General features: G+C 44.1%; 2 long non-coding RNA genes across 2 annotated transcripts; one reads left to right on the top strand and one right to left on the bottom strand.

The window, feature by feature from the left end:
- The first annotated feature begins 717 nt into the window (after positions 1-717).
- On the top strand, positions 718-5,633 carry LOC123128592 (uncharacterized). The gene is made up of 2 exons (XR_006463300.1): positions 718-1,669; positions 2,072-5,633. It is a non-coding gene; the product is annotated as an uncharacterized lncRNA (long non-coding RNA).
- Positions 3,738-7,942, bottom strand: LOC123128591 (uncharacterized). Its single transcript, XR_006463299.1, has 2 exons — positions 6,244-7,942; positions 3,738-5,847 (listed from the first exon to the last, which is right to left on the bottom strand). It is a non-coding gene; the product is annotated as an uncharacterized lncRNA (long non-coding RNA).
- Between the last annotated feature and the right edge of the window lie 733 nt (positions 7,943-8,675).

Raw genomic sequence — 8,675 nt, 5'->3', positions numbered from 1 at the left:
TGGTCGCTACTCACTCCGACGGAGGCCAGTGAGCGTTTGATTACTGCGTCTACCCGATGGGAGATGGTAGCTCGGGATATTTTCAACCGGTTTGGATGACGGTCATGTAATAGGATAGGCATGTAGTGCTCCTATTTTATTTGCGAGCCGGTTGTGGCTTTTTGTTTTGCTCTTATGAGCTTTTGTTTTTTTCTTACTTCGAGACTTAGAGACTTGTTGATGGATATTTTTTTAATAATATGAGCCGTATGCATCTTTCTGATGCAGAGGCTAGGATAAAACCCCTTTTCAAAAAAAATCATCTTTTTCTTTTCTTTTGGATGTCTGTGAATTCCGACCTGCTCAATGGGGAAACAAATGCTCAATTTAGTGACCTCACCTCAAATTCTCAAATTCGGTGTTAGTTTCTCAAATTCGGTGTTAAACTAACACAATGTATTTTTTATCTTCCTCATAGTTATGTACACTCTGACATCTTACATGTTGTAAAAGTCGTGTTTCATTAATGAAATAGAACAGGGTGGCGAGGCTCCTATATTTCAAGAAATAAAATCTTATGGTTATATTGTAAATTGATGCTACCACGCAAGTGGTAGATCCCTGTATGCAATACCAGTCTATGTAGTAATACTGGTTAAATTAACTCCCGAACGTCTGGTACCTAGCTCCTCCTCCCAAACGCTTTATCTACCACTGGTCGTGTACCATGTACTCCTGCCACGTCACGGAGTATCTTGGCGCACTGGTCCCCTGCCATGCCACGTTTCTCGTACGCTCGGTACGTGTCGCCCCGAACGAGTGGAGACTGCATCGGCACCTTATCCTTTCCCTGCAGGCTCGTCTGCTTCTTCCCAATCCTTCATTTCTAATCACTTAATCAGAGGAGAGTGAGGCGAGCTGGCCGGGCTGCTCTTCGTCGGGGACGTCGCCATTTACTTGCCCGCGCCAACGGCCAACTACTCGCCGGGATTCGCCGTGTGCCCATGTACAGCCGCCTTCCAGAAGCCATTCGAGGGGCGGCCCGCAACGCTCGCGTGGAGGTCCCGACCTAGGAGGTGGACGAGGCTGTGTGGCTCGCGGCTGAGCTGCTCTTAGCCTGGGTTGCCATCGTCTCCGTGCGCCACGCTGACAGGAAGCTGGTCGCCGAGTCCCCGGGCATTCGCCACGCACCCAGGTACTCCGACGCCTCCCCAATAGTTGTCCGAGCAGCGGACCGCGACGCTCGCGCGAGTGTCCAATGGCTCCGGTGTCCGATGAGCGTGGCTGCCGGCCATGGCCGTGGTCGTGTGCCACTGCCTCTCCCGCTGCCGCTAGAATGACGGAGGCTCGTGGCCAAGATCCGGGGAGAAGGAGCTCCATGACGGCGAGCTCCTCTAGGAGCAGGGCGACCACGTACTCCAAGAGCACGACGACGACAAGCTTGAGGCTCCTTCGGGCGACCTTAACAAGGAAGAGGGTGGCAGCTGGATGAGGGTTAAAATCACACCGGAGTCACCGTGTTGTCCTCTGACGACACAGCCGGCATCCCATGATTTTCAGGACGGCGGCGGCGCGGCAGCTGGACCTCCCTGCCAGCCTGCCCGGCCAAACTCCACAAGCTGCAGCTCACGGATCCAATCCAAGAAACGTCCTGCCAGCTAGTGCCATGGTCCCCCCACGGAAGGAGCAGGTGAATTACTTGCTATTACTTAGAACTTCTTTCTCCTTTCTTCATTCTCCTATTACAGAAGCTACATCATATGGTTGTTTGATGATCTGTTAATTCTTCATAGCAATGTGGTTCGTCAATAGCCATTAGTGGTACATGCACGTGTGTTGAGTTTAATTTCAGTTATAGTTTGACTTAGTGGTCACTTGCTTTGTCGGTCTTTGCCCATGGAGTTTGGAATGCTCATATGATTTCTATTCAAAAAGTTTCCGAAATAGGAGGAACTTGGCAGCCATGCCATTTGGTGACCTTCAGATAAGGTGTTGTTCCATGCATTGTGCTTATCTTGCCAAGAACAAAAGAAGTGCTTACTCTCTGTCATGTTAGAATTTCTGATTCAGTAAACAAGTGGTCATGTATCAGGAGGAATGAGGAAGACGGACAGGAGGAGTTTGGTGCCAATTCTACAGGCGTAGAGGATTTTTCTTTGGACTATTATTAGGGCTGTTTGTAGTTATTAATAGAATTATTAAGGTAGAGAAAGGAGGACCATTGGATTATAACGGACGGCCGATTTTGCCTTCTACAACATGTACAACAGAGGAGCCGAACCCAATTTTCAGACCCCCCAGCCCTGACGTGGTCTCTCCCTTACCCATGTTGCAACAACTGTGCTATAGGCTGTAGCATTGCCACCGATGTTGAACTTGACGGGTATGTGCTGCTCACTGGCAACTTGAGCACACGAGGCAGGTTCATCGTGTCCGGGGACCTCCTCGTCGACGGCGCAGGAGGGTGGTGCTCGAGGAATCACGCAAGTTTCTTTTCACAAAGCGTGTGCTCGAGATGGAGGATGGCATCGTTTCATACCTCATCGTTTTATGCGAGCATTGGATTGAAGCTCTTCATGAGCTTCCTTCACCAATTAGACCGATGCTATGTAATTACTGGAGCTCTGAAGCTATAGTTACGGGATCCAGTCTTTTTAGACCCTTGACATCACATACCTCACATGATGTGTTAATGTTGTTCTATATATACCTAGCATAGCATTTTAACCATGCTATAAAATTAAATTTACCATGCTACAAAGTAAACTTGCCATGTTAGTTCACATAATGAATCCTTTGTGCAAGGAGTTCTAGCGAAGCTTTATACAAGGATCTATGGCATGCTTGGGCTAGGCCGTTGATCACAGTGCCTCACCAAGGTGAAAGTTTACTACTTTTCGCATGTTTATATTGGAACAGGCATGTTTATATTAGAACAGGTATGTCTCACCGCCATTGGTGTTTGCTCTTCTTGATGCCCCATAACCAATGAATGAATTTGCTACACAACACAGACAGTAGCTATTTGTGTTATGGGACACTGCTTTGTTCTTGTGTTAAAAAATGACAATATGACTTTGTTTATGCGGAATAATCATCCAGGTATTTAAAGTTCATCCACGTACATATTTAGAACTTGATATTCTCTAGTGTGGTCATGTATTAGTTGAAAAATGAATATCCATCAGAGGGTACCACCTTACATACAGTGCTTCCAGCCTTACAGGCCTCACCAGAAGTCCCTTTGCCAAGCTTCACTGTGATGACTAACTTACTACTTGACAAATATCTTTGCTAACTGATAAAAGCAACAACTTAGGTACATAAACTCATTTTCACATGTTATGACAAACTGATTTCTTCCAGCTGACAAAAAACCTAGAAAACAGAGTACTAATACATAGAGACGGTATAATTGTTAAGGCTACTTTACGAATTAATTTGGGAATAGACTGAACATATCAGGATATACATGAGTTGACTGCGAAGAAAAGAAATCATCATCTACTAATACTGTACTAAATGAACATTATCCATTCACATCTCCAGTATTGTACTATTATACATGACAGAGAATGACTAACATTACTCGTTCTTCTCTTAAAGCTGCCTAGAAAATACAGTCAGCAGAGAAGTTAGAAGGATTTTGAGCACTAAACTCCAGTTATCAATACACTGGACTATCTACCGATCTCCAACCGGTTAATTTAAGAATCATCACCTTTACCAATAAGGGGTCAATTGTCTGTAAGATGTGATTTGCTTGCATGCATTTCATAGGTAAATATGTGCATAAAAGTTAGGACTTGCCTACATACCTGGATATTTACATTCACATAGACAATATATCTTCAATTCACATGTAGGACACAAGAATGTATAGTCACAAACTCACAATTCCATGGCAGCAAAAATATTCAATAATCTGTGAACTCCATAAACAATGATATTATAGATCTCTTGTTTTGTTGATATATTGACATATAGAAGGAGATGTAGTCTACAGGAGAGAAGCAACCAGCAATGGTGTTAATGTCACCTCTCCATAGTACCATCGGTCCAAAGGCACTCAAGTAAAAATCAAAACACAAAAACGACAAATGGCACTGGGAGTTTGGAGCCCACCCATCTGATTTAGATGATCTGGGAAAGAGCAATGATTTTGCCCTCTTGTGGATTTAAAATACAATTAGAAAAGTTCACTGAACTAAGGAATGGGTGTTTTAAGCTCACCCAACTTCCTTAGTTTTGAAAATGAACAAATCCCTTTCAAAACATAATTTAATACATCATATCTATGCAGACATTGCCAATTCAATTTTCTGGTACGCAATAGTTAAAACATAGGAACTTCTAGTACAACATATATATACGCAGGAGTATATATCAGAAAGCATGGTAGAGTTCTTTTGTTATTAAAATGCTCCCTCTTGTGAGTTTAATAGCAGTTTAGGATAAAATCCTGGGTCGCTACACCAGTCACTAAAGTTGAGCGTTGGATGGCTTCAAAGATCCAGCTGATGGTGTTAAACTGATGATGCACAGTCAGCTTCCTCGTCAGGACAAAGCTTACACGCAGCCCAGGCCAATTGGGCTGATCAGAAAGTCAAAAGAAATCGAAACCCACCCTATTAGACTTCCTACACACAAGCACTGACACTTCAAACACACACGCGCGCCACCTGTATTATAGGTGTGCTAATGCCTAAAGTGCCAGAACAAATCATGCTCCTATGCACATCACAACAGACATGCGTAAACACATTACAAATTTCTGAAGAAAAGGGTCGGGGTGTCACAAGGCCACATGATTTTAATAGGAAAGACTTCTGGTCATGTGTCATCTAAAAGTATATGCATGCAAGGACCTTTTCTCTCTTGATCTTGGAAACATCTACCTGCCTGGAAAGATGCTAGAAGCATGATGCAGACCAGCGGCAAAGTATTTTTCCTCCTAAGAAGCTACTCCCTCCGTTCCAAAATAGATAACTCAACTTTGTATTAAAGTTAGTACAAAGTTGAGTCATCTATTTTGGAATGGAGGGAGTACATAGAGAGAGCAGTGAGCCAGTGATCCTCACCTAGCTAGTGCGTGCGCGCGCCCACACACACATCAAGCCAACACACCATACACACAGCAGCAGCACGCAAGCAACAAACACGTATGTGGCGCAACGCACACGGAGCCAAAGACACAACCAATAAAGCATGGAGCAGACGGTCATGCTTGCCGTCGAGCCGCTCACACTAAAAGGGATCAAAGAGTAGGACATTTCTATTCGTAAACCTTCTCATCGTAGGGAGTAATTATCAAACAGAGAAACAAAAGGAAAAGAAAAGCAAGAAGTTCCCTTCCTCCATCTGTTTTTTATTTTCTTTAACTTATATACATCAGACCAACACACAAGCACTTTATAAAAACATAATTCCCAATTCAAGAACACAGTTGAATATTAGAGCACCACATACTACTCTTCGCAGAGTAAAACCGGGCAAGCCAAGTCATGATTATGCTATTAGTCAGTAGGTACATTACACAGCTTGTTCATGCGAAGAACATCTGCTATTAGATTCTTATAGCCACACTTCAGGTTTCTATTTTCTAAATAAAAATAAGTGATCTCACTACAATAAAAAATAAACACATATATAGCCGACAGAATTACCCTGCAAAACTATCAGCAAGGTAGTAGCAAAATATTATACTATCCTAATCATGTTACTAAATTACAATTGACCGACTCTAGTCTAGGTTTCAAATTTGAAAAGGGAGAACAACTCACCATGTTGTTTGATTTCTTCTTGGATCCATGTTTCCTATCACCAGTCCCCTTCATGCCGCCCGAATCCTCATTGATCTCTGCAAATCTTTAAACGAAAGCATCCAAATAAGCAATATGTATATACTCCCTCCGTCCCAAAATAAGTGACTAAACTTTGTACTAACAAAGTAGAAAAATCAAATTAAGAAAAGCTATTTAATTGATGGAAGGAACTTCATTTTATAATGTAATTCACTCTATCAGGCAAACTGTGATGTTTTAGCATCCACGGTCAAAACATCAACATAAAATTCAAATATTTAGACATGACAATAGCAGAGTTTTTCTCAATCATTCATGTGGGACAAAATACATAGAATGTAACAGTAGCACTTCTTTCTCATGTACTCATGTTGGGCAGAAAAAATATTAGATGTTGAAAAATCATGTTACACATGAAGCCAAATAAGCATTTCTGCATAAACCAAAAGGATAAACTCACCCTAGGGTAGACTGCAATCATCTGATAACCACATCAATCCTGTATAATCTATTCAAACAGATTCATAGGTCAAAATATGACAAATAGCATCCATTGTGTAGCTTTGTTAAGGGTATTGTTTGATGCCGGGCTGCAAAGCATAAACACTTGTTACTACATTTAAATCTATGCTGCTAAAAAAGATAAATAAGTGGTAAGAATTATGAAAATATATAACACCCTTTCCAAGGATTCCAAAAACTAAAAAGAAAAGGATGCCCAATATGGGCTCTTCTATATGTGCACTTTATATTTCCTATATGAAAAGGAATAAGGCATGAAACCTAGCAAGCAGTCAAGCGAACCTGACGGTACTGGTCTCTTGCCATTGAGGTCAATGCACTTGATTTGGCCCTGCGTGCTACTGCCTTCATGCCGCAAGGCTTTCTTACTCTTGCCGTCCTCTCCCTCGAATGCAGTGTACATACACCATAGAAAAATGTAAGGAACTGAACATATGACATATCCTTCATCAATTCTTAATAAAAAACTAAAAGTATAGTTTTTCTCAATGGCTCATAAGCCTTCTGTTCAATCCTTTCTTCTCACAGAGAGTTTTCCTCTCCCTCTAGTGCAAGGAACGACAAGTGCATACACCATAGAGAGAATGTTAGCAACTGAACATATACCATGTCATTCATCAATTCTTACAAAAAACTGAACTGAAAATGAAGCTCTTCTCATTGGCTCATAGCCTTCTTTTCAATCCTTGCTTCTCACACAGTGTTTCTAGATTCACAAATAACCAAATAAGGAGGCAACCAACAACATATAGTAGCACATATTAGCAACACAAGTAGAGTCAGGCCAAGCAGCAGCCAAGCTTGGCAGCAGCAGAACCAACAGCAAACACATATACCAACACAAATCAAAGGGAGGTGGGGCTCTTGACCAGAATTAGACTCTTCTCACCCTCTCTTTCTTCTCATCCTCCTCTTCCGAAGCTGCACCATCGTCGGCCAGCATGTCAATGTCAATCTTGTCGATGAGCTCACCTTTGGTGTGGCGCCGGTAGCGGCCGGGACGGTTGGGGCCCCATCCCTGGGCGAGCGCCCGGACCCAGCTCTCAAGCCGGGCGCGGTCCAGCAGCCTGACGGCGGGTTCGTCGATGGCCACGCTGCCGAGGGCGTCAAGGAACTTGTGGGGAACGAAGGCAAGGCCGGTGTTGGCCCTTGTGAGGGCGTCGGCATCGTGGGCGGCGAGGAAGGGGTTGACGGTGGTGGCGGGGAGAGGAGACGAGGGGGGATTCTGGGAGGGGGAGTGGAGGCGCGCGGGTGGCGGCCCTTGGTCTTGGCCCAGACCAGCTCCCCGACAGCTAGGGTCTGGGGCCGGGGCTCGGGATCCTCGGTCGCCACCCTCCCCTGCTCCTTGCAATGGTGGCGGCATGGGAGAGAGAGAGAGGAGGACGAGAAGGAGTAGGAGAGGTGGCGGCGCGAAGATCTGCGCCCAATCCAGAATCATGGTGTGCGGCGCGTGATGCCGGTGACCTGCGCCCGACTCGGCTGGACCGAGAACTGCCGCCCCCACTGCTGCACCTCAAGCGCCGGGGAGAGAAGGCAGCGTCGGCCGTCGCGTGCGAAGAAGAGGATGGAGCCGGCGGCGCGGCGGGAGGGAAGGAAGGGATCGGGGGAGGGGAGAGCACGGGAGAGAAGGCACGGGATATTTTTCACCCCGGTCGATCCAGGTTTTCATCGCTGCTCTCGCTCCCAGAAACCCATCTCCACCACGAGGAAGCAAAAAACCAGCTGATTCCTGGACCCCCACAGTTAACAAGGCCCACACGTCATTTACCTATTGTACCAGTCATGTATGTACAAAACAATCGACGGTTTACCAGGCGCCAGCAGCCAAAAAAAACTGTAGCAGCTCGATCGGGTGGACCACGACGTCGCGCGCGAGCAATGCCGCTAGAATGGCGGGTACTCTAGCAGGCTTTATATGTTAGATTATTATTATAACTGCATCATTGTCATCATAGCGGATTATTATACCGTCTTCACATTTGAACTCTTTACATGGAGTATTTGATGTGATCGATCTTGTGAGTGAATCTCAACATCGCTGACCGAATCCGTCCCAGCTTCATCATATATATATTCATCACTCAGTGTGCAGAATAAGTTATTCTTTACCCGAGGTAATCTTACGATCGCTTCCTAAATAAATTACGTTTAGAATATAAATAGTTACATGCATATTGATTCAATATGTAACATTTGGTATAAAAAAGCAAAAATATAGGTTATAAGATCAGAAAAATCACATTTTATGTATGTTTTACACTATATTTTTACATTCATAATTTTACGTAACATAAAATATTTTTACGGCGAGTACATATTTTCTTACGTTCTTTTATTATGTACGAAATAAGACAAATTTTACGAAACGTA

Source organism: Triticum aestivum, chromosome 6A (assembly GCF_018294505.1).
Source record: "Triticum aestivum cultivar Chinese Spring chromosome 6A, IWGSC CS RefSeq v2.1, whole genome shotgun sequence".
In the NCBI taxonomy this organism is placed as follows: Eukaryota; Viridiplantae; Streptophyta; class Magnoliopsida; order Poales; family Poaceae; genus Triticum; species Triticum aestivum.
Note: the sequence above shows the minus strand (reverse complement) of the source record. Positions and strands in the feature narration are given on the sequence as shown.